At 57.5% G+C, this 25,447-nt stretch overlaps 1 long non-coding RNA gene across 1 annotated transcript; it reads right to left on the bottom strand.

The window, feature by feature from the left end:
* Positions 1 to 3,637: 3,637 nt before the first annotated feature.
* Positions 3,638 to 17,447, bottom strand: LOC120615981 (uncharacterized). The gene is made up of 4 exons (XR_005656411.1): positions 17,337 to 17,447; positions 15,011 to 15,536; positions 13,309 to 13,468; positions 3,638 to 3,911 (listed from the first exon to the last, which is right to left on the bottom strand). It is a non-coding gene; the product is annotated as an uncharacterized LOC120615981 (long non-coding RNA).
* Positions 17,448 to 25,447: the final 8,000 nt, after the last annotated feature.

Here is a 25,447-nt window from a genome sequence, read left to right as displayed (position 1 = left end):
CTGTCTCTGTCACTCACTCTCGCCCCACATGGGGGTGGGGGGTGGGTGGCACGAGCAGCCGGCGCGGGGAGGGGCGGGCGGGCTCAGCGCACAGGCGTTGGCGGCTCCCCCGTCAGGCCGTCCCCGAAGCGGGCAGGTGGGCAGAGCCCGCGTCCCTCTCATGCCCCTACCCGCCCCTGCGCTGACCTCCTTCCCGCGAATCGAGTTCTCCAGCAGTGTCCAGCACGGCTGGGGACCCTCGCCACTCTCCCTGTCTCCTGAGGGGAGGTTGCCACCGGCTGGTTCAGCCCCCGCAGTGTCGGGGGGGGGCGTGGTGACAAATTCCTCTTCCCATTTCCTGAGCAGCCGAGCTCTTGTTCCCCCCAAGGCCGGGCCGGCGTCTCCGCCCGCGACCGTGGGCTCCCACATGGTCCCTGTCTGAGGGCTTCTGCCCAGGGGGTCTCTCCAGGTTCCCCCCAGCCACCACTCAGGGGTCCACTGGCTCCCGCTGGTTCCGCAGCCACGCTGGGCGATGCCCCTCGATCCTGTGGCATATGGGGTGGGAATCCACAGCTCCCATGAGTTGTTAAAAACGGACGACGGGAGGGCCGCCTCGCGCTGGCCGATGCTCTGGGTGTGGTCTGCCCTTCGGGCGGTTACGGCAACCTGGGCAGATCCCTGGGCAGATCCCTGGGCAGATCCCTGGGCAGATCCCTGGGCAGATCCCGCAGCCCCGTGTCTGCGCCCGACCTGCTGACGGCGCCTGAGGCCCTAGAGTCACCGGCGCCCACGCCGTCTCCCCGTTTCCTCAGCCGTGTCCCCCGTAAGCACGATGTCTCCCAAACCACCAAGGTGTCTACACAAGACAGACGACTTCCTTTAACCTCACGTGTCCTCCTGACCTGGCACGTGGCCCTAATTTTGCAGGTGCATCTACACTGACCTGCGACATCTAACTCCCAGTATGTCCGCCCAGACTTGGGGTATCTCTAGCTCCCCAGGTGGGTCTATGCTTACCTGGTCTGTCCACATAAGACCCCAGCCCCGTGCACCGGAATGGGATCTACCTGACCTTGGATGTCACACTAACTCCCAGGTATGTCTGCCTCGACCCTGGACGCCCAACGTATCTGTGACATGTGACCCCCAGGTGCTTCTGCTCTGATCGTAGATTTCGCTAGTCCCCCAGGTGTGCCTACCTGGCCTGACGTGTCTCGTGTCTCCTTGGCCCTCCGACGTCCCCGCTTTCATCAGTAATGTCTCCCCCGACACCTCCCTGGTCAGTCTAGGTTATCTAACAGGACAAGGACGTGTCCCTAACTCCATGTGCAGAAATGTCACCTGCCTACTCTGGTTTGAGATGTCTCCCTGGGTGCCCCAGAGTGTCTTCTCTGACATGTGATGCCTCCACGTCCCCAGGGGAGGCTCCGTTACCTGGGATGTCACCTGACTCCTCAGATGTTCTTGCAGTGACCTGGGAAGCCTCTGCCACCCCGGGCGTGCCTGCTCTTAACTCGGCCATCTTCCCGGACCCCCAGCCCTGCCTGCTCTGACCAGGGGCCCCGCACTGTCCACATTCAGCTTACACACACCAGAGCCCCCCTTAACAGCGCAGGTGTGTGTACGCTTACCTGGGTGTCTGCTCCCCAGCCGACTGCTCTTACCTGGACTGGCTCTCCAACGACCCTGGCGTGTCTATCTTACCCAGGTTGTCACCCCAAGTCCACAGGTGTCTGCTCAGAGCCTGTGCCCCGTGCTCCCGGGTTCGTCCACACTCACATGGGGCATTGCCATCGCTTCCGAGGTGAGTTTTCTGTGACTCAGAATGGTCCCTCGTGCCAAGTGTGTCTACGCTGACCTAGCATTTCTCATCAAGGGAGGCGTGACTTGTCCCCTCGATGTGTCTCCCCTAACCTGTGGCTTTGACCCAGCCATCAAAAGAAAGCACCGCAAGGTGTGTCTCCCAAATCCCTAGGGACGTCTAGCTGAAACACTCACCACTCATTGAAAGTGACCTTATCTACTGCAGAACCCCTACAACGAGCCTAGGAATCTACGAGCTCTCAGGGTTCGCTGACAATCGCACGGGCTCAGGCTATTTACTGGCTGAACGAGAGAAACACTTATTGCGAACACGTCATCTTCGTCCCATTAATCGTATTAACAAAGTCGCTCACGTGTTGTATTTTCTCAGGAGTCTTCGGTGCTTTTCAACAGCCACCGAGCCATCCAATGACCCCGCGCAAACTGAACAGAACTACATGAGCAAGAGTCATCGGAAGAACTGAGCCTCTGCTCCACGTCTTCGGCGTCCACAGAAGCAGGAGCATGTGACCACGGCTGACGCTAGTTTGACAACGCTCTCGGTTCGGTTGGGAGAAGGCTCCACGTGTGTGGGGTACGGGGGCATAATCTGAATACGGCCCTAGCCAAAGACTCACAGGCGCGTAACCAAACCTTAAAACTGCCATGATTTCTGACTGATGTTAAACAAGACTTGAGTTCTCGTCGAGCTGGCGCGAAGTCATCGCTTCCAAGCGCGTCCGTCAAGTCAGCTTATGAAAAAGAATGTAAAACAACGTGCTACGCACTCACACCTTGCAAATGGCGGGGACTGCTGAGCCGCGGGTCTCAGCTGCTTTCAGTGTGGACATCTCCCCGCTCCCTAAACTCTTTTTACCCCCTCAATAAAATAGTCGTATCAAGTAAAGCTCTCTGGATTTTCTTTTGACAGTAGACACACCTGGGATTAGAGAGCCAACCCACATTAGAGTACTCACCAGGTGAAGCGGGGGGACCCCGCAGACCGGAGCAGACGCGGGGCGAACTGGGACATCCTACCATGAGGAGGGCGTCCCTGGGGAACTAGGGACATCTCAGGTGGGAGGTGACAAACCCGTGGAATCAGACACCCAGTGTCAAGGTCGGTACATCAATGTCATTAGAAGACAAGTCAGGACAGAGCCATGGGGAGCAAGGGAGACACCCCCCCCCCGCCCACGTCAGCACAGACCCTCCTGGGGGTGGGGAGACATCTGGTCAGAACAGACACCCCTGGGGACTTAGAGACCTCTGCGGTCAGAGTGCAGACATGAGAACAGACCGAGGGGTGCCCGGGAAAGGTGGACACAGCTCGTGAGCCAGGGGGACACTCCCGCCCAGAATCACTACACCTGGGGAGCTCGGTGACCTCCCCGGTCACGGGGGACATTTCAAGAGAACACAGGAGACACGCCTGTCAGGGGACATCCCCGTCACAGAAGACACACCGAGGAACCGGAACTCAGACCAGGGCGGACGCGACAGGGACGGGTTGATGGTCAGAGCAGAGTCACCTGGGGAAGCAGATGTCCTAGGTCAGAGCAGACGCTGGGAACTTGGAAGACAGGCGAGGTCCAGGATGACACAACGAGAGATTGCTGAGGATTCCCGAGTCGGTGTCGACACCCCTGGGGAATCAGGCGTCTGTACCGGGCCAGAGAAGAGGCACCTGAGAATGAGAGACACCTCCTAAGTCAGGTAGACATACCCGCGACATCCTGATGAAGGGGAAGACACGTGGAAAATTACAGGGTAACCCGTTTCCGTACAGACACGCGCGGTTTACCGGGGCCGCACCCCACGTGAGGGGATTAGGGCGTTGTCCCAGGTAAGAGAAGACACACCTGCCGAATTAGGTCCCTGGAGATACATGGGGATCCAGGGAGACATCGCCAGTCAGGGTGGGCACCGCTGCGTACGGTCAGACACAGGAAGACGAATCATTACGGCGTCGGCCGATCCACGATCAGAGCGAGATCCCAGGTCAGTTCGGACACACTCGAGCTGTTAGGAAGCTGTTTCAACGCAGAGTAGCAAATCCAGAAGAATAACGGAACGGTTGGGATGGACACATCGCTGTAAGTAGGGAGACAGCTCCTCAGAGAAAACACCTAGAGAATGAGGGCGCCATCTCAGGTCATGCAGACTCACCTGTGGAACGAGGGAGGCACCCAAGGTCGAGGTGGACACGCCCTGGGCCCTGGGGAGCCGTCCCTGTCCGGCGGGCCTACCTGGGGAATCAGGTAAACACCCCAGCTGACGACAGACTCAGCGGTGAAATCGGAGGCTCGCCAGGTGAGCACGGGCACACCTGGCACACCTGGCACCTCAGGAACACGACGGACACGCCTGGGCTTTCCCGGAGACGTACGAGGTGAAGGGACACACCCTGGGTGGACCCGAAGCCTGGCAGGAAGGCATGGCCACACCTGGGTTTCAGGAGAGCACCGGGTGACGCTACGCCGACCGGGGACAGAGACATCCTTTGTCAGGGAAGATGCGGGGGAGCAGGGAGCGATGCCGAGCCCCTGCAGCCACACCCGGGTCGTGAGGGGGGCCAACCGTCAGGAGAGGCACAGCCGGGGAGACGGCGAGGCGCCCAGTCCACGGCAGAAGCACCGGGTATGAGAGAGACATCCCCGGCCACGAAGGACACGCCTGAGAAACCTGGAGACGTCCCTGGTCGGCAGATGTGGCCGGTCAGGGCTGGTGCCCGGAGAATTTGGGGACACTGCAGGCGGGAACAGACCTGGGGAGGGACAGCTGTCCCCTGTCGGCGTGGGAGACACCCCAGGGACGGGCAGATAAGCCTGTGGATTAGGAAGGCGCCCCAGGCCTCGCAAGACACACCTGGGGAATCGGGCCCCCAAGTCAGTGTCAACACAGGGCAAATGATGAAGACTCGGGCCAAGGGCGACAACCTGGGGCGTTAGGGCGGAGCCCCGGCTCGGACACGGTGGGCGGGAGGGAGGCGTTCGCTGTCAGCACGAGCGCCCCTGAGGCATCGGCCTTGCACACCTCGGGGGGAGGGAGGACGGCCCAGGTCAGAGCAGGCACAGTCTGGGGACCGGAAACACGGCCCGGGCCACTGGGCTCACCTGCCGAGCTCGCTGCTGAGCCGACGTCACGCTCAGGGCCCACGAACCCAGGAAATGAGGGAGGCGCCCTCACGCGGGGTGCACACGCCGGGGACTGGGGGGCATCAGGACAGGAGACGCGGCTGTGTCAGAAGGGGGCGCTGAGGAGTGTAGAGACCCCAGCCTGTGAAGACTCCCCTGGGAATCGGGGCGACACCCCGGTCACTCGAGAGGTCGGAGGAGACGCAGGTGGGGGCGAGAGGGACGGCCAAGCTCGGGCGGGAACACCTGTCACAACTGCGTCCTCCCCGTTCAGAATGGACGCGTGAGCAGGGGGGTGGGGTGCTGCTGCGGAGCCCCCAGAGAGGCGGAGGGGACCCCGCCAGGCACAGCACACGAGGGGGGAAGTATCCCGAGAAATACCCGCGGCGAACAGCTGCGCGCCCCGCCTGGGCACAGGGCGCGTGCGGATCGACGGGAAGGTTCCCGTGGAACAGGGACGGGCGGCGCCACGCGGACGGCACCGCTGCCCGGAGCCGGCGCCTCTCGGCCCCACGGGCGCGCGTGAGACCGTGTTTGGCCTTTCGGTTCCGCAAAGAGTGACACGAACGGTAACAGCCGATGCTGACGAGGGTCCGAGGAACGGCCACAGAGCTGGGACGTGTCGGCCGGACGACTCTCCTGGGGGTCACTGCAAAGAAGGGGCTCGTTGCAGCAGAGCACACAGACCTCAGCGACAGGGTCCCGCGGTGGGCAGCTGTTCGGGCCCCGCCCGGGGGTGCGGACTCGGCGAGGGACTTGGGGAGCTGCTGCGCGGGAGCCGTGGCCCCAGCGGGGCGTCCCCGACCTCTCGGTCCCCACCCCTGATCCCCGGGAGCCTCCCTTGGGAGCGGAGCGGGAGACAGGAGGCAAGGGGGCCGGGGCCACAGGTCCTCCAGGCCAACTCGTGGGGATGGAATAGGCTGACAGAGGGCGTCCCGCAGAAAAGCCACCTACGGACACCAGGAGGTGGCGCCTGAGTGTGGACACCTGCAAGGGTCAGAAGCTCCGTCAACAGCAGACTCCTGGTCCCAGTGCCCCCGCCTGGGTGCCCTCTGCGGGTGCCCGGACACCGTCTGCCGCCGGAGGCTGCGACGTGGCCCAGCCTGTGTCACCGGCACAGCGGGGATGAGCCGCAGGGCACGGAGGCGGGCGACCCCAAAACCGCTCCGGTCCCACCCCGCCCAGCAGTGACAAGGAAACGCAAAAGTAAACCTGCCGGCAGAAAATGAACGAGAAACGGGGTTTTTTGGTGCCTTTGGCAAAAAGAGCACAGGAAAGCAGTAAAGCTTCCTCTTTAACCTCGGACCCACAGGCTCCGGTGGGGAGCTGTGACCATGGGTCCCCGCGTTGGTGGGAAGCCCCCAGGGAAGGGACATGGCTGCAGGGTCACCCCGGGCGGCAGGCACACGGCCCAGAGGGTGGAGGCTCACCCCATCACAGTCAGGAGCGCTTGGCCGAGGGGTATCCTCTGGGGCTGGGGTGACCAGTGCTGTCGCCAACGCTGAGCACGAGCCTCCTCTGAACCGTGTGCTCACGGGTCCGCCCAGGACGGGGCTGAACCACGGGCCGGTCCGTTTCGTCCTGGAACTTCCACCCTGTCACCATTCACGGTCCCCTTCCCCGCCCGCCATCCTCGCCGACGGCTGTCACCGCCCGCGTTTGAGGACAGCGGTCCCCGTGGGCGTGACGTGGTGCCACATCGGGGCTCGTGCGAGCGTCGGCTACTTCTGCGTCTTCCTTCGAGAAATCTCCGTTCAGGTCCTCGGCCTGCTTTTAACCGCTCTTGTTGTCGAGTTGTAAGAGTCCTTTATAAGTTCTGGACTTTAATCCCTAATCGGACACACGATTTGAAGATGCTTTCTCTGTGGGGTGACGGAGTCCTTTGATGCCCCAAAGTTTTTAATTTTGTCGAAGCCCAATTTATCTGTTTTTTTCTTTAGCCGCCTCTGCTTTCTGGTGTCGCGTCGACACACAACATCCTGAATTTCTCCCCCTATGTTTGCTCTGCAGAGTTTTAGAGTCTCAGCTCTTACGTTTGCGTATTTGACTCAGCGTCAGTCCATTCTCCCACACGGTGTAACCTGAGCATTCAGCTCCTTTCTGCACGTGGCTGCCCAGCTTCCCCGGCACCGTTGGTTGAGAAGACTGTGCCCCGCGCCACCCGCCCTGCATCGAATGCTCTGGGCCCCCTTGCTGAAGAGGGTTTGTTCCTGGGGTCTCCCTCCTACTCCGCTGGGGCTCCGCTTCTGCCTTGGCGCCCACACCCCACCATCCGTGTGTTTGCAGTGCACTGAAATCCAAAAATGTGAGCCCCGAGACTGGTCTTCTTTCTCGAGACCGTTTTGGCTCCTCTGGGCATCTAGAAATTCCACGTGCTGCTACTTAGCTGTGTTTCTGTTTCTACAAAAGAAAACATCTCTGGGCATTTGACGGTGGGTGGCATTAAATGCACAGATGGCTTAGGGTCCCATCAGCACCCAGCCCCGGACCTGGGCTGTCTCGTGGGTTCACGGCGAGACTGCACCGTGTTCAGCGTTCAAGGGCTCGGCCTCTGTGGTTAAGTTTGTCCCTAAATATTTTATTTTACTCTTTTGACGCATTTCGAACGGAGTTTTGTCGTTCCATTTCCTTGTGTGGTCGCTTATCGTCAGGCTGTGGAGACACCGCTCGCTCTGCACGGGGCCCGTGTGGCCTGCACCTTCCTGAATCTCCAGCGGCCGTCTTCGGTCCGGGGGTCTTTAGAGTTTTCCCCATTTAATGCCACCCGCCGTCATGCCGTCTGTGAACGCAGATAACCTTTTCCCAATTCCATGCCTGTTATTTCTTCTTCTTCTCTAAGTGCTGTGGCGAGAAGTTGGAATAGCATGTTGAGCAGAAGCAGCTGACCAGGCGTCCGCTCTCGTCCCTGGCCTCGGAGGAGAGCGTCACTGGCCACCGAGCGAGACATCCGTTGTGGGTTTTTCTTTCGTGGCCTTGCTTAGGTGGAGGGTATCCTTCCACTCCAAGTTTGTGAAGTGTTTTTCTCACGAAAAGATGTTGCATCTTGTCAAAAGCTTTTTCCGCGGCAATTCAGATGATCAAGAGGCTTTTCTGCCCCTAAATTCTGCTAACGAGGTGAATTACTCCGATCTTCATCTGCGGAACCATTTTTGCATTCCAGTTACAGCGTCCCCCGCTTCTGGGCCCCCCAGGAGCCTCTGAAAAAGGCTGCAGGGGCTCCTGTCCCCGTAACCGACTGGCACCCCTCGGTGAACCCCCTGGATGGGCCATCGAACGCCACTCCGAGGCCAACGTCGAACAGCACGTTCCAGTCCTGTAATTTCCAAAGAAATGACCGTTGCCTTCAGGGGGCTGGGACCCTCTCGCCCTGAGCCTCCCGTCCCTGTCCCTTTGCAGGCGGGGAGCTATTTCTGCAGTCTCGTCACTTGCTCGACTGTCTGAATGTCCTGTCTTCGGGGATAATGAGTCAGTTTGGAGGGGTGCAAATGGCCCGTTTGTCCAGCCCTGTGTCCCCATCACTGTCTACTTTGTCCAGTGGTTGCCAGGCAGCAAACCCAAGACAGCAAGACCGCCAGTGTCCACTACAGCAGTGCTGGGCTGTCACTGGCCGTGGAAACTGGATTCGCGTGGATAAACTGGGGAGCAGCCCCCCGCCCCCGTCCATGTGAGGGGCGGGGGTCCGGGATGAGACAGAGTCAGCAGTGTCGGGACCGTCCTGGACGCAGACGCCTCCCGAGCGTCATGGAGAAAGAACTGAGGACGGGCAGCTGGAGGCAGGTGTGGCTCTGGGAGGGTGTGACGCATCCAGCGGTGGTGCTATGACTGGGGTCCCTGGACCCTCGGGGCACCCCAGAGGGCCCTCGGCCAGCCCAGGTCCCAGAGGCAGACGTGGGGAGAGAGCCTCCCCAAAGAGATCGCTTCCGGAGCCCCACAACCTGCGCTGATACCTCGGGGCCCAGAAACTGTCCGCCGTGCTCCCCGGGGAACCGACTCGGTCAGGCCGCGGGGACCGGCTGTCGGATCCGCCCTGTGCGTCCGCTGTGAGCCGAGGCCCGCGGTCTGCTCCTGCGGGCAGGGCGTGCGGTGGTCAAGGCCACGGCCGGGGAGCCAGGTGCCGGCACATGGCACGCGCTCGGGCTGGTGAGCGTGCACGCCCAGCGCCGTCTCCCTCACCAGCGTGTCGGCACTTGTGCCTGGAAGTCCCTGCCAGGCCTCGTCCCCACCCCCGAGTCATGTCCCTTCCGGAAGTAGAGTTCTAAGGTCAGCACGTGGGACGAGACGCCGACATCAAAGCACCCGGGGGCACGGCGCACGCAGCACTGGGTCACGATGGCAGGACGCCGCGTCCCCGGCGCTCCCCGCGGGCAGCGTGTCCTGCAGCTGAGCCCCGGGTAAGGGGCCTGCACTCAAGGCCGTGTCGTCTGAAGGACGTGGCTCCCCACGTGCCACAGGCAGATGCGGCGGGGGGCAGGCCCACACCGAGCGACGTGAGCCCTGGGGCTGGCCGGGGGCCAGCAGGTCCATTTCCACATCTCACACACTTCACACCAAGTCGCCACGGCGTCTCTGTGACGGCCCTGCCATCCGACCCACTCACGGTCACGGACGCCAGCGCGACCGCCCCTCCCTGGTGGCCTGCACTGCCCACGCCGAGCCTGGGGCCCCAGGGAGCCCGACGCTCACACAGGCGCCGGCCACTGCCCGTCCTGACGCCGGCTCCTGCTTTTCCAGGCTCCGGGGTGAGAACTGTGTCCTCAGAGCTCTGAACGAGACAGGCCACTCTGCCCAGAGTGGAGCTCACGGTTTGCGTTTCCCTTCCCGGACTTTCCAGTCACAGAGTGTCCGAGGTCACGCCCCGGAGGCCATGGGAACCGCCTTTCCCACTCACCACGAAGACACACTCGCTGCATGACGGGACCCGGGGCACACGGCCCTGTCCCCAGACGAGAAACCTGCCTGAGACGGGGGCTGCCGAGGGGGTCTGGACAGAGGTGGACCCGGCCGGGCTGGGAATCCCAGGACCCGAGGCACGGACGGGCTGCGTTTAGCTTAAGTGCTGCACGTTGCCATGGAAATGACAAAATCTGACTGCAGAGACAAAAGCCGAATGTAAAGTATTTGTTCAATTTTAATGTAAGCAGATTTCAAGCTGTTTATTCCCAACGCTCTTCGAGTGTTCTCACGGCGACAGTGCGTGCCTGCCGTCTCCTTGGGTTTTTAATTATTTTTTTCTGGTGGACTGATTCCTTGTGAACACGGGGAGGACGTGGAGCGATAGGAACAGCCCGACACTGTGGAGGGGTGTGGGACGGAGCGCCAGCCAGGCTGATCCTTCTCCTCCAGGGCCGGCTCTGGTGACGAGGTCCCCACATTTCCAGCCCATCACTTTGAATTACATTTCAGACCCATTTAACCCTGACTGCTCTGGTGACGGTTGCCATCTGCTGCACTTCAGAGACAAGCGAGTCCAAAGTGGGTGGCGGGGGGTGTCCTGCTCTGATGTCAAGGCTGCGTCCCTGGCCGATTGCAAGTTGGCCAGATGCGCTCACATTGCGGCTCCCTACTGCGCTCGCCGTCCAGACTCGTGAATCCGATTTCAATAAAAGGGAGGAAACGGGTCATTCCCTGAGGTCATCTCTCTCTCTGTCTCTCTGTCTCTCTGTCTCTCTTAATATATGTATGTGTAATATGGAGTGTATTAATGTGTGTATGCGTGTATCATATATGTGATGTGTATGTATGTGTCTTGTTGTGTATATGTGATATGTTAAGACCATTATGTTGAATAGCATTAATAACTATCATTATGGGTATATGGACTATTATATGGTAACCCTGTAAATTAACTAATATGTTAATATATGTATATGTGTATGTATAATTATTAATAATAATAGCGATTAATGTGTATAATAGCGTTAATGTGTATGTGTGTAGATAATATATTATATTAATATAACATTGTATATATTATGTGATAATAATATGTCGTTGTGTATGTAATAATATGTATGGGTATGTGTAATATAGTGTATGTAGGTGTGTGTAATAACAATTATTAACATTGTCTCATGTAATTTCCCTTTCTCTGTCTGTGTCTGTCTCTGAGTCCTTCTCTCTTCCTCTTCCCTGGCCACTCCTTCGTTGGTGGTGCCTTGTATTTGTGCCACTGGAGGACATGCCGTGGGCAAAGGCTTCGGGGGAGAGACCACGGCAGTGAGCATATTAAACAGAGCCCGGACTGGAGGGAGGGAGGGGTCGGGAGGCGGGGCGGGTGCCGAGGCGCTGAGCTAACTAGAGATGTGCTGACCGCGTGGACGTGTCACACGCGACGAGGGCTGGGAGTCGAGATGAGAAGATCACGTGTCTGCATCATCCTCAGAGTCAGACCGGCCCCACACTCTGCAGGCTGCGCCTCCGTGTCTGCCTGCGCTAAGGCTCTCTTTTTCACTATTCATACAAACTCACTTTTAATGAGTGAGATTAGAAACACGATACCATTTACATTAGCAACCAAAAAATTAAATACTTAGTGTAAATCTAACAGAAGATGTGTGAGATCCGTAAGAGGAAAACTATGACACGCTGATGAACGAAATCAAAGAACTACAGAGAAGGAGGGATAGTCCATGTTCATGGACAGGGAGAGTCGACATCGTCAAGACGTCCGTTCTTCCCGAAGTGATCTACAACTCTGAGGCGATCCCAGCAAAAATCCCAGCAGGTTGTTTTGTGACTCCCGACAAGCCGATTCTCAAGTTTGCGTGGAGAGGCAAAAGACCCCAAACAGCCAACCCGATATCGAAAAAGAACAGAGTTGAAGGACTCGTGTTACCCGACTTCGAGACGTAGTATAAAGGTTACGACAGCGCGACGTTGCTAAAACAGACAAATGGATCAATGGAACGGAGTGGACGGCCCGGAAACAGATCCACATGGTCAACCGATCTCTGACACGGGGACAAAGGCATCGCAATGAAGCGAAGATCGTCTCTTCAACAGGTGGGGCTGGAACTGGACATCCACGTTAAAAACAAAACAAAAAACAAAAAAACTGAATCTGGACGCAGACTTCACGTGTGTCCCAAAAATTAACTCGAAATATGTCATAGGCCAAAGTAGAAAATCGAAAATTCTGAAACTCCTAGAAGATAACTTAGGAGAAAACCGAGATGACTTTGGGTATGACGATGACTTTTAAGATATGATACCAAAGTCACAGTTCACGAAAGGAATAATCGAAGAGCTAAAATCGATTAAATTTTAAAACTTTCGTTATGTGAAAGACACTGTCAAGTGATTGAAAAGACAAACCACATCTGATACAGGGCTGTTACCAAATATACAAAGAGCTCTGAAAACTCAACAATAATAAACAACCCAATTAATAAACAGGCCAGAGACCTAAGCAGACGCCTCACCAAATAAGACATACAGATGTCAAATAACCACATGAAAAGATGCTCCATGTCATATGTCATCAGAGAGACGCAAATTAAAACAAGACACCACTGTACGCTGCCAGAACGTGGAAGTGACCAAGACGTCCTCCAGTAACTGAACAGATGAATAAACTGTGGTCCATCCAGACAGCAGAATATTATTCAGCAATTACAAGGGCTGAGCTGGAGGGTGACATCGGAAGGATTTGATATTTTTTGAACATTTCACCCCAAACAGCAGAATACACATTCTTTTCAAGTGTACGTGGAACATTTTCCAGAATAGACCACATGTTAGGCCACAAAAGAAATCTTAATAAATGGAAGAAAACTGAAATCTTATCTAGCATCTTCTCTGATCACAATGGTATGAAAGTAGAAATCAACTACAAGAAAAAAAATACTGGAAAACATACGAGCACATGGAGGCTAAATAATATGCTACTAACCAACAAATGCTTTACCAATGAGATCAAGGAAGAAAAAAGACATCCTAGACCAGATGGCTTCACAGGTGAATTTTACCAAACGTTCAGAGAATCAATGCCTGTCCTTCTCAAACTGTTCCCAAAAGTTGAAGAGGAGGGAGCACTCCTAAACTCATTTTACGAGGCCAGCAGTACCCTGATACCAGAACCAGACGAAAACACTACAAAAAATTACAGGTCAATAGCCCTGATGAACACAGATGCAAAAAAATCCTGAACAAAATACTAGCAAACAGAACTCAGCCAGACATTAAACAGATTATACACCATGATCGAGTGGGATTTATTCCCAGGATTAAGAGCTGGTTCGATATCCACGAATCAATTACCGTGATCCACCACACAAAACAAAGGATAAAAATCATATGATCATCTCAACAGATGCAGAAAAAGCATCGGACAAAACCCAACATCCATTTATGATAAAAAAAAAAAACTCTCAGCAAAGTGGAGACATACCTCAACATGATAAAGGCCATCAATGTCAAACCCACAGCTGACTCACACTCGATGGGGAAAAGCTGAAAGCTTTTTGTTTAAGATCAGGAATGGACGAGAAGTTCACTTTCGCCATCTCTGTTCAACGTGGTATTGGATGTCCCAGCCACAGCGATCAGACCTGGAAAAAGAAATAAAAGGTGTCCAGATTCGAAGGGAAGTAGTAAAACTATCATTATTTGCAGATGACATTATAAAGAGAGAACCCTAAATTTCCACCAAAACAAACAAACAAACTTAAAACTGATAAATGAACTTGGTAAAGTAGGATACAAAATTAATACTCAGAAATTGCTTGCATTTTTATACACTAATAACAAACTATCGAAAAGAGAAATTAAGAAAACAATCCCATTTTTAATTGCGTCAAAAAGAATAAAACACCTAGGAATAAATTTAGCCCAGGAGGTAAAAGACCTGGTACTTGGAAATCTATAAGATAATGGAGAAAGAAATTGAAGAAGGTACAAATAAATGGAGGCAGACACCATGCTCACGGGGAGGAAGAATCAGCCGTGAAAATGGCCACACTACCCGAAGCAGTCTATAGATTCAGTGCAATCCCTATCGGAATACCAATGGCATTTTTCAGAGAACTAGAATAATTCTAAAATTTATATGAAACGACAAAAGAACCTGACTAGCCAAAGCAGTCTTGAGAAAGAAGAGCAAAGTTGGAGGTGTCATGCTACCCGATATCAACCTATACTGCAAGGCTCTGGTCTTCAAAACGGCATGGTACTGGCGTACAAACAGACACACAGATCAACGGAACGGAAGAGCGCGCCCGGAATGAAGCCAGGCCTACATACTAAACTTGTCTATGACGAAAGAATACACAATGAGCTAAAGACGGTCTCTCCAACAGATGGTGTTGGGGAAAACTGGACAGATTCATGCAAGAAATGAAACCGGACCACCTTCTTACACCAGATACAAGAATAAATTCAAAATGGATGACAGACTTAAATGGAAGCCTACTACAAGAACACTCCTGGAAGAAAACAGGCAGGGAACTCTACGACAGCATCCTTGGCAATATTTTTTGGACTGTGTCGCTTGGACAAGGGAAACAAAAGAAAATTAAGCCAAAGGGTCGACATCAAGCTAAAAAATTTCTGCACAGTGGAAGAAACCATCCACAAAACGAAAAGACGGCCTCCTAAATGGAAGCTATTTGCCTACATCTGACACGGGGTTAATGTCCAAAATTTATAAAGAACTCCTACTACACCAAAAAAATAATGATAATTCACACAAAATACGGGCAGAAGACCTGAATAGGTATTTCTCCAAAGAGGATATACAGATGGCCAACAGGCACATGAAAAGATGCTCGACATCACTAATCATCAGGGAAACGCAAATGAAGCCCACAGTGAGATGTCGCCTCACACCTGTCAGAATGGCGCCGTCAGTAAATCAACAAACGAGTGTGGGTGAGGACGTGGAGAAAAGGGACCCCTCCTGCACTGTCGGCGGGACTGCAAATGGGTGCAGCCCCCAGGGAAAGCAGCTTGGAGGTTCCTCAAAAAATCAAAAATAGAATGACCTTTTGACCCACCAATTGCACTTCTGGGTATTTTCCCAAAGGAAGTGAAAACAGACACTCAAAGACACATTCGAACCCCCATGTTCTTTACAGCAAAGACATGGAAACAACCTGCACGTCTGTCGACAGATAAGCGGATAGAGAGGCGGCACATGCGCAGTGGAATATCACTCAGCCACCAGAAACGAGGACATCGGCCATGCGCAGCAACGCGCACGGACCGGGAGGGCGTCACGCTAAGTGAGAGCGGTCGGTAAGACAGACGTTGTATGACTTCGCTTATGTGTGGGACCTAGAAACAAGAGCGTCAGGCCGAGAGTAGAATGGTAGTTGCCACGGGGTGCAGGAGGCGGGGGGCACGTGTTGGTCGGGGGGACACGTGGGTCACAGGGCACGATCCTGCGGTTGTCACATGAGTACGTCCTGGGAGCTCGCGTACGGCGTGGTCATTGCAGTTAATGATGCCGTCTATTTGCAAGTTGCTGAGAGAGTAGATCTTAACCGTTCTCACCATAAAAAATGGCAATTATGTGATGTGACGGCGATGTTAGCTCTTGCAAAATACTTAAGTGTTCCAAATTGACACATTCTACACGTTATAACTGACACAGATTTGTGCAAGTTTCTCTCGATAGCACTGGAAAAATAAGAAATGGGCTATGAAGCCACAGAGAGACGAGAAAGCGGAAACGCACGTGGCCGAGCGGAAGAAGCCCGTCTGGAAAGGCCACATCCTGCGTGATCCCAGCTGGGTGACATTCTGGGAAAGGCAAATCGATGGAGGTCGCCAGGGGCTGGGGCCGAGGGACCAACAGGCAGACTGTGAGGATGTGGTACTGCGGGGACAACACGTGTCATTACACACCGGTCCACACCCACAGGGCGTCCGAAGCACCAGGAGTGACCACGGTGTCAGCTCTGGACTTTGGGTGAGAATGATGCGTCAATGTAGGTTTGTGGGTTGTGACGAAGGTGCCACACTGGTGGGATAGACAGGTGAGCCGTGGGGAGGGGCGGGGGGATACGAGACATCTCTGTATCATCCTTCAGCTTTGCCATGAACCTAAAAAGGCTACAAACATAAAGCATTTTAAAATAATGACTCGCTTTTCATTTAAATGCATGGAAATGCCCCCAATAGCCCTGTTACTAAAAGCCAAATACAGCAGCCGACCAAGGGGGCTCTAAACTCAGGCCCCCTCCTGGTTGAGGATTTGTGTGACCGCGCGGCCCCGCTCCCCCGCCCGGCCGAGGCTCCCGCGGCAGCTGGGACACGGCTTGTCCCAGGGAGAACAGCTCCAGGGCACCTCCAGGTCCCAGGTCACGGCCTGCCTTGGGCTCCACGGGCTGCTGTGGGGGTGTCGCCTCCGCAGAACCCCTCTCCCGCCCCGGCAGGACTCATCACAGCAGAAAACCCTGCCTGGTGCACCCCAACTTCTGTGCCTGTGCTGACGTCACTGTGACCTGCAGGCGGTGAGCTCCGCATCACTTCCTGGGGAGGTCTGGGGGTCCCTCCTCACATGGCCTCCAGCACAGCACCCCCACCTCCATGGATTATCCCTGAGAGCTGGATGGGGGCTCCCAAGGGACTGGACCCGCACATCCATCTCCAGCTGTCCCCAGCCAGCACAGGAGCAGAGTCAGCTTCCTGAGCAGGGCTCAGCTCCAACCTGACGCCTGTGCCCCAAAACCACCCCCAGGTCCCCGTCCTGACGGAAGGTGTAGTAAGGGGGGGCTGCCTCTCCCTGCCCCCATGTGCACACAGAGGGACTGGGGGCTTGGGGTTCATAGGGGAACCCAAGCCAGAAAAATCTCTGCCCGACCATCAGCACGTCGACCCCAGCCCCCGATGCTGACAGCTGCTCCTAACTCCACTTGGATTCCAAACCCCTGCCACCGGCCACCTGACCAGGGAGCAGGTGACTCGGGCGGCCTGTCCTTAGCTGTCACAGCGGGAAGACCCCTCCAAGGAGCGCCACCGTGGGCCGGGGGCCAGGCTTCTCTGTGCACCATGTCCTCCAGGGCTTTCTGCGCTGGGCGGCCCCATCCAGGATTCACGTCCACAGCTAGATATTCGAGGCCCCAGGATTAGGGCCTCAGACTCAGAGCCCTGACCGCCCTGTCTGTCCGAGGGGTCACGCACCACGTGGGAGTCAGCCTGGCACCTCAGCCATTCCCGGCGCAGACCCGGCCCCCCTGGAGCCCCGCCTGACGGAGCAGGGTCCCAGGCCGGGCCAGGCTCACAGTCCTGGGCGCAGCCGCAGAGGCCAGGGGTCCTCGGACCCGCCCGGACCGCGATCAGACTCTCCGGGGGCCCGACACCTGGTCCGTCGAGGCTCCCGGGCTCATTTCACACGTGTAGTCTCGGGGACCCGGAGGGGGACCCTGGGCTGGTCCCCGTCTCCCGCAGGGCCCCGTGTGCCGCAAAGCCGCTCACCTGGAGTCTCATGCAGGTGTGAGTGATGGACGGAAGTGCTTCCTGCCCCACAGCCGGCCCTGAGCTCACCGGGGTGCAGAGGGGGTCGTGGGCGGGGGACCAGGTGTCTTCTAAGGTGCAGGTGCAGGACCAGCTCCCAGCTCCGCCTCTGGGCACACGTGCAGTTCCATGCCGAGGGCAGGGACACGGTGTGAGGGTGGGAACGGGGGACGGCAGCCTCTCCCCCAGCTGCCCCTGCCCAGGCGGCCCCGCACGCTGAGTCCTGGGCTCGCACCCCCGAGGCAGCCCCTCTGGGTCCTCTCCTGGGGTCCTCAGAGGCCTCGGCTGTGGGGAGAGGCCTGAACCCTCCCGGCTGCGGCCTGAGATGCAGAGAGAGGGCGTCCGAGGCTCAGACGGGCCTGCACTGTGGCCCCCGACCCCACGCACGCCCTTCAGTGCGGGCACCGGGGTCCCGAGGAGAGAGGGCCGTCTCCGTGTCAGCAGCAGGGCGTCCCACCACGGCCGCGGCCTCTGCTTTATTCCCGCAGTGATTGCGAACAGGCGTCCGCCCAGCTGGAGGGGCCGGGCGCGGGCGCGGGCGGGGGCGGCCAGTCAGGGCGATGCCGCTCAGGTGTGCACGCGCGGTGACACGCCCGCCTCGCACACTCCGTGCGTGGCTCACCGCACGGCGACTGTGCCTCGACAAAGCTGCTCTCGAAACCCCCAGAGCTTCTCACAGGAATTAGAACAAAACTCCCAGCCCCGAGTCCAGCGGCAGCTCCCGCTGACCGCCCGGCCCCCGGCGCCTCCTGCGGGTGAGGAGGCGGCTTGTTAAGCTCCCGGGGGAGGAATCAGGAATCGTACCCCCATGCAGCATCCCGACTTCTCGGCTGAGACCCTGTGATGCAAGACAGATTAACAGGAGGAAAACAAACAGCGGTCTGTTAACTGTCTGGCTCTCGTCTGGCAGTCAAGGGAGAGAGCGGGGAATGAGAGCAGCTTGGGGTTCAGACTTAAAGACCATCTGGGTCGGGGGAGGGGGCGCGCCTCTCTGGGAGAGGGTGATTTTTAGGAAGATGACAAGGCCCTTGGAAGAACACACGAGGTGAGATATTTCGTGACCGGCTCCATCCGGGTGTGGTGTCGACTTCTAATGCCCCCTCCTGTGACAAGAGTGACTCCTCCTGGTGGATGGCATTTCAGTGGGAGGGTGTGGTGACCGAGCTCCTTTGGAGGACCTGTCTTCCGGTCAGAGAAGCCTCTCCCTGCATTGGCTGTTTTTCAAGTAACTTTGACCCAAATAATTAATAAGCCAAACCTCTGGGGTGGCCTTCGCCGGGAGATCTGTCTACACTGGGCTCCCAGGCACGAAAGGGTCCCGGACTGATGGCCGAAATGCCGCGTCTGAGCCTGTGTCCAGCATCTGGGCTGGCGGCAGAACACAAGTCAGACGGTCGGGGGTACCTGGCATTTTCGGGTGGTGAGGGGACTCCTGCCCCACTCCGTCCCAGGAGGAGAAAGAGGCACTGGCTGGAGAACCTTCCGGCAGCTCAGGCTGGACGGGGTCCGGAGGGATTCTCGCTCAGCGGGCAGAGGCCAGGAGCCCCTGTGAGGGCCGGGACCCTAGACCCGCAGTCGGCCGGGGGCGTTGGCTGTCACTCTGCACCGCCCCTGCCCTCGCCTCCTCCTCCAGCATCTGGCCACGTGGATTCCTGTGCCAGGTCCCGGGTGACCTTTCTGTCCATGAATTTACAGGAACTCTCTGCAGTGTGACGGCCTCCTTGCCAGCATTTCTGTCTCAGGGCCCCGAGCTGGCTGTCAGGCCCGGTGATGGACAGCTGAGGGCGTGCACGCTGGCTTCATCGGTGGCTCGTATGCCACTGTGTCTCCAAAGCAGTGTTGCAGCAAGGACACTGTCCTCCCTAACGATGGCGATGACCGTGACCAGGCTATTTAAGGCTCCATGCTAATGACAGCATGAGGAAAATCCCTGTGACCTTGGCTGTCTTGCCACCTATAAAGTGCCACCATAAAATACAGGTGCCCCGGCCGCTCGGCACACAGGTGTGTAAGCGGTATGCACGTGCGAGGCAGTGGGTCCACGCACTCACAGTCCGTCAAAGTTCTACGGAAATTGTCTGAGATTGGGTGCAACCAGGATGTCCATTTGTCAAATGACAAATACGAAACAACTTATCAAGGAGTCCGGTGTCCTTTATCCACGGATCACGGGGTGCCACAGAGCCTCTCCCTCGAGGATTTGGGGCGAGAACGGGTTTCACAGAGCGTTAGGAGCGGCCGTGGGAAACGGCTGGCTGGTGGAAGGTGCACATCTGACCTTGTTCGGGGAGGTCGGGGCACGAGGACAGAGGCCCGGAGCCCAGAGCTGGCTTGGCGCCGGGCTGGCCGGCCGCCCGGCTGCGTTTCTGGTCTAGCGGTGCTTTTACCGGAACTCGAGGCTGGGTTTGCTGATGCGGCTCCCAGGCAGTGGGGCCTCCGTCTCGGGCCTAGAAATTGATTTCAGCACCTTCAAGGATGGGGACAGAGAAACGGTCCGTGGCCACCGACATGGGTGCTGTCTGCACAACGACTCTGCCTTGTCCTCAGAGCTGCTACTGACTGCGAGGGAAGCTGCCTCCTCCAAACGACCTCGGTGACTAACGGCTCTTTCTGGGAGCACTCCGCCATGCCTGCCCCGAAGGCCTTCCCCGCCCCTGGAGGAGGAGGCAGAGAGGTCTGGGCGGGACGTCACGTGTACCTTCTCGACCTGCCCCCGCGGCTCGTCCCAGACGTGTGTCCAAGGTCAGGTTCGCGCATCCCACATCGTTCCCACATCCACACACCCAGCGGCCGCCTGCAGGGGGTGGTCTTCGCCTACGGCCCGCACGGCAGCACTTAGCAGCTTTGGGAGCATGGCCCGTGGGCCACATGTCCTCACAGGGAGCTAGCTGCCCAGTGCTCAGCCGCTCTGGGAATCGGAACCGAGCCCAGCCCAGCTTTGGGTTCTGGGATGAGCTCAAACATCTTGCTTCACGCACAAAAGGCCGAGGGTGCCCGGCAGGTCCCCACTGAGACGCACTGGGGCCAAATCATGTTGATTTCTCCGCAGAAAAAGTGTCCCTGATGAAAGAGCATGGGTCACAGGGAACCGGGCCAGACGGCGGGCGTTGCTGACCCTGCACGGGCGCGCGAGGCCGGGCCGTAGTGTCCAGGCGCACAGACTTTCCACAGCAAACACATCGCTCTGTCGGGGGAACTGCCTGCAGGGCTGGCGGACGCTCCAGACACCCCGACAGGCTGGGACTCAGTCTGAGAACCGCCAGTGCTCCCTTCGCGACAGAGCCGTCAGCTCCCCCGCCCCCAGCATCGGCGCCTGGCGTTTCTCCCGCGTCAAGTGTTCCCTGAAATGGTCGGTCCGGCCTCGTCCAGCTCCCAGCAGGTACCGGCGCTGCGGCATGAGGCGCAGCACGGCTGGGCTGGGCCTGTGTGCAAAGGCCTGTCCACTACTCAGACAGGAGACTGATGTCCAGGGCCCGAGGTTGGCTCATCCCTAAAAATCGCATCTGGTTAGTGATGGGGCGGGATCATGGCATGAGGTGCCACGGTGTCACGATGCCCTTCCGAAGCCCTAGTTTGGATGTTAATTCTGCAGGCGTGGCACACAGCTTCCCATTCACATGGGGGCATCACTCAAGTCCTTTTATTCTTTCATTTAAAATAGTGACTGAATGGCTAAGAGCCCAGCACTCTATCAGAAAGAGGCTCCGTGACTGCCTCCCCACCTCCTCCCGCTCCATTACAGCAAAACACGGAAACGCCCAAAAGATGCTTTTCTCACCTGAGAACTGGGTAACAGGGGTGCAGCCGGGGTGCGGTTGTCAGTTGGGGCAGCACCATCCTGTAGCATCTACAAGGCTTCCGTAGATTTTATCGTCTGCACTGGATTTTATTGTCCATCCCGACCAGTCACTCAATAAATGTGGTTGAGCACCTACTGCATGCCAGGCCCCAGACCTGTAATTGTGTCTGCGGCAGAAACGTTGACACCCATTCAGAAAGATGGAGCGGGTGCCTGAGTGCTGGAAACACATTATTGTATTCCTAGACTGTATCTGCCAGACAATTCTGTCTTTATCTCGGACTCGGGGGACCATTGTTCCTAGAAGTGAAAGGCAAGCGAGAGGCTATTGTGCAGGAAAAATCGCTTCTAACTAGACAGAGAAAGCTCGGTCCTCCCACAGCCAACAGCGCTGACTTCTATGAGTGCAGATATGCAGAATGTTCACTTTTAAACGTCTCAGCAGAACAAGAGCCAGACTAGATTTGCATCCCAACTCTCCCTTCAGACGACAGTTCTCCTGCGTGGAGTTGGGGTCTGGTGTGCACACGGAGAAGGGGTGTCTTGCCGATTGGATCTCTGTGGGCCGATGGATCGAGCATCCTGTCCACCCCACGGTGGGCCTCACCAGGTGGCATTGGAGATCATGGGAGGGAAGGGTTGTTTGAGGGAACAGTGTGTTTGGAGAGACATGGCAGAGAGACAACAGTGGATACGTGGCTCTTTTGAAATGCATTAAAGGTTGTCATCCTGCCAGAGAGTAAAGGCAATGACTGTTGAAGAGAGCCCAACAGCACAAACGCTGCTCAGAAGTATCGTCAGGCTCTCCTGGTGGGCCTTTCTGGCTGCCGCGGCATAAATGTTTTAAGAAGCAATTTCCATCTCCCTTTGAGTTGGAGCTGGCTGTTTTTTCGTTTTTAAATTTTAAATTTGCATCATTCAATTACTTACGGATCTCGTAGACCTAAAATTCCAGTTTGTTTGAAATCACCCGAGTTCTCTTCCTGACCTGTCAATGACCACCTGTACCCAGCCAAAATCAAGCTCTCCAGTTCTGCCTCCTTTATCTTGAATTACTCAGTTGTAAGTGGAACCGGCCCTCATGGCTTGGAAACATCCCGTGGGCCCACCCTCAGGGAACGGCTCTGCCCCCCAAAGTCCATTCTTCCGCTTTGTGCTGTAGCAAAAGAACCCCCATGGTTTAGCCGGCCACCTGTTCTTCCAGAAAGACTATAATTCCCAGCTTCCCTTGCAGCGAGGTGTGGCCACGTGACCAATTCCTGGCCAATAGAGGAGAGGAGGTGAGATGTTTTTCCGGTTCGGCCCTGTGGCCACGCCCCTCCCTTTCGCCCGCTGGGGCTGGGTGAGCGCGCACCGTCTTGGGTCGCGTCGGCCCACGCAGGAACGCGCACCGTCTTGGGTCGCGTGGAGCCGGGGCCTGGACTGGGGAGGACGGGAAGACCCCGCTTTGTTTAAGCCACTGTCGTTCGGGTCCCTGTCGCCGCAGCCGAATGTGTCTCCTGAGGAATGCGCCGCTCACGCGGAAGCCGGCGACTTCCGGCCGCGGAGGACAGAGGGCCGGGCTGGCGCGAGGCCGGCGGAGGCCGGCCCTGGAGTCACCCTGACCCCTCCGCCCATTCTCTTCCATCTGCGCTCTTCCTTGTGACGCAAGAGCTCCGGATGATGACGTCGGACAGTAATGAAGCGCGGCCTGTGGCCCAGGCACCTACTCGCGGGTCACGCCAACGGCCTCGCTGACTCGGCGACAGCCCTGAGAGGGAGCCTTGCGCCCGACAGCCTTCCCGAAAGTCAGCCCTGACGTGCAGCAAGACAGGCGCCCCGACAAACGTGGGGTCTGAACGCGAGAGACTGGGTTTGCTTCCTACCTGGGATTCCAGAGCGCGTCCCAGGGGACCCCACACAGCCAGAACGAGGGCAGGTGGGGAGGAGCCGCTGGGGACCCAGGAGGACCCTTTGGGTTTCACTCCTGATTCGTGTGGGGAGGGGTGTGGGACACCCCGGGTCCCACAGAGGACAAAACCCTCCCCGAAGGGAGGGCCGGACACCGGGATGTCGTGCTGTGTGGGGGACGTGACGCCAGGCACGCCGAGCACTGCGGGACAGGGACCGTGTGCAGGGTCAGCACAGGAGGTGACAGCCGAGGGTGCCACCTCACCCCGGGTGAACCGGCAACTCAGGCTCCTAAGAGGAGAAGGAGAAAATCCTCAATTGCCCAGAAAAAGCATCTACCGCCCTGACTTTACGCCATTCACCTGGAATCGAATCTATTTTTCTACCATTAGGCAGAGTGAGGGCTCCAGAGGGAAACTATATTTAGTTTTGACCGAATCAGGCTCTTGCGCTCCTGGGCTGACAGCGGGCGCTCCGTGCCTACCGCAGCGTAACCAGCGTCACATGTGCTTCGGCCGGGGAGGAACAAATGTTTTTCTTGTAACCAGGAAGTAGGGTTTGCTCGGGGCTGAGGAGGTTGGGCTGGGTCCCCATCCTGAGTCTGGAGAGTAGGTTCAGGGGGACACTCAGTGACTTCCCGGAAAGGGGCTGCTCACCCAAGCTCTGGGAGCTGCTGAGCTGGGGACAGATGGAGGAAAAGAGGAAGAGGGGACAGGCGGAAGAGAGACAGCCGGGCTGGGGGAAGAGCACTGTGCGGGGCCGCAGGGAGGGCCTGTGGCCCGTGATCGAGCTGCTTCATCAGACTCGTGAAAGGTTTTATAAGCCGCTGGTCCGTTCACCTGGGAGAGTTTCATCAGCCATCTCCTATGTCCCCGGCACTGTTCCGGGCACTACATAGACATCAAGGGCGACACAGACCCTGCCAGCCGAGGGGACAACCACAGCAGAATAAGTAACAAAGCAAGACGGTTTCGAGTGGCGGTAACTGCTCCGGCAAGCAGCCAGCGGTGAGGTGGACGCCCCTCCCACGAGGTCCAAGCCGTCCCCTGTAACGACGTCTGTGCCGAGGATGGGAAGGAGAGGAGCCGGCCATGCCGATGGCGCAGGAGGAACATCCTGGACGAGGAAGAGCAGATGCAAAGTCCCACGAGATGGGGTCAGGTTTGGAGCATCTGACAAACTGAGCGAACTCGAGTGCCACTGAAACGGCGTGGCCCGTGAGCGCGCCCGCACCAGGTCGGGTGGGCGAGCGCGGCGGGCCCCGGAGGGCTCGGCCTCCAGCAGACCCGGCCCCCACCGTCTCGGTGCACTCCCTCCGTCCTGCTCCAGGGGTCTTTCCCCGGAAACCGGCCTTCCTCGACCGGGCCAGCTGCCCCTCTCCCGGTGCCCGTCCGCCTTGTAGAGTACGTCCCGGTCTCTGGGTGACCGGGGGGTGGGTCACAGGAACTTGACTACATCCTGTGGATGCCAGGGAAGCCTGATGGAGCAACACTGACCAAGTGGCACCTCAGAAGGGCGACCTGGGCTCGGGGACCTGTGAGGGGCTGCAGGGCTCCTCCCGGGCTGTCCTCACCAGCGTCCCCGCTGGCTGGGTGTGTCCCCAGAACACCAGAGGCCGTGCCGGAGTGCTGATGCTCTGCGGCCACGTGACTGGGGCAGAGGCGGCCGCTCCTCTGAACTCCAGCATTCCTGCTTGTCACACGAGGACTCCTGTGAAGACAAGAGATGACGAGGGTGGCAGCACCTGCTCGTCACCCCTCACTGGCCACCCTTTGCATCCTCCGCCGTCATGGCGCCCTGCCGTCGAGCTGCACACCCAGTTCCCAGTGTTCTCTAGCTGCGTGGCCATGGAACCCCTTCCCGACCAACAGGCCGTGAGGAAGAGCAGAGTGTTCTTTAAGGGGAGGGTCGTGTCCGGCTGCCACCAAAGTGGCATCACTTCCACAACCAGGAAGAGCCACAGAGCCCACAGAACCGTAACTTTCCTTGCCCTTATTGGAGGGCCGAGGTCGCAGGGGGACGGGAGCCTCCACGGAGAGACGGGCCGACCTGAGGCGGAGAGCAGGAGCCACTCGGGGCTGGCACAGGCTCTGGCACAGGCATCTCAGCTAAATGTTAGACGGGCTTCTCGTGCGCCCTAAGGGCGCCTGTGAGCATGGGTTCCTGACACACACGGGATCTGTAGCCACTGCTACGCAAACTGTGCCACATGCTCGAGACAGAGGCCGGAGGTGCCCTGTGGGGCTGGCCTGGGCGAGGGCTCAGCTGGTGCTGCAGGAAGGGAATGAGGCCCTTCCCACACCTTTCTCTCTGCCACCCATGGAGCAAAATTCTTATGCCACTGGGCAGCGAGCAGCAAGCTCCGTCCCCCCCGGGGTAGCCG

This window comes from Pteropus medius, unplaced genomic scaffold (genome assembly GCF_902729225.1).
Source record: "Pteropus medius unplaced genomic scaffold, Ma_sr-lr_union100, whole genome shotgun sequence".
Classification (NCBI taxonomy): Eukaryota; Metazoa; Chordata; class Mammalia; order Chiroptera; family Pteropodidae; genus Pteropus; species Pteropus medius.
Note: the sequence above shows the minus strand (reverse complement) of the source record. Positions and strands in the feature narration are given on the sequence as shown.